The sequence below is a fragment of the Gossypium hirsutum genome, chromosome A10 (assembly GCF_007990345.1).
Source record: "Gossypium hirsutum isolate 1008001.06 chromosome A10, Gossypium_hirsutum_v2.1, whole genome shotgun sequence".
Lineage (NCBI taxonomy): Eukaryota > Viridiplantae > Streptophyta > Magnoliopsida > Malvales > Malvaceae > Gossypium > Gossypium hirsutum.
In genome coordinates, this window is record NC_053433.1 from 87,461,926 (window position 1) to 87,462,471 (window position 546).

At 38.6% G+C, this 546-nt stretch overlaps 1 non-coding gene across 1 annotated transcript; it reads left to right on the forward strand.

The window, feature by feature from the left end:
* The first annotated feature begins 234 nt into the window (after positions 1-234).
* LOC121208870 (small nucleolar RNA R71) lies at positions 235-341 on the forward strand. Its single transcript, XR_005903994.1, has one exon. It is a non-coding gene; the product is annotated as a small nucleolar RNA R71 (small nucleolar RNA).
* Positions 342-546: the final 205 nt, after the last annotated feature.

Here is a 546-nt window from a genome sequence, read left to right on the forward strand (position 1 = left end):
TTCTACCTGGTTTGATAACATAGTGACTACATCTAGGTTGAAAACACTAGCTGATTTCATTGGCTTTGTTCTCATAACTTGCCACAGATAATTATTCAGTGACATCTCTTCAATGAACTTATAAGCCTCCTCAGGTGTTTTTTTATTATGGTTCCACCAGCCGCTGCATCGATCATCTATCTAGTTGAGGGCCACAAACCACTGTGGAAAGTTTGAAGCTGTAGCCATAAAGGTAACCCATAGTGAGGGCACCCTCTCAATAAATCCTTGTATCTCTCCCATGCATCATATAGTGTTTCTAAATCCATCTGCACAAAAAAAGAGATATCATTCCTCAACTTAGCCGTTTTAGTCGGCGAAAAATATTTAAGTACAAATTTTTCGATCATTTGCTCCCAAGTAGTGATTGACCCTCATGGTAACGAGTTCAACCACTGTTTAGCCTTATTCCTTAATGAAAAGGGAAACAACCGAACGCGAATGGCATCGTCAGAAACACCATTTATTTTAAACGTATCGCAAAATTCCAAAAAGTTTGCTAAATGC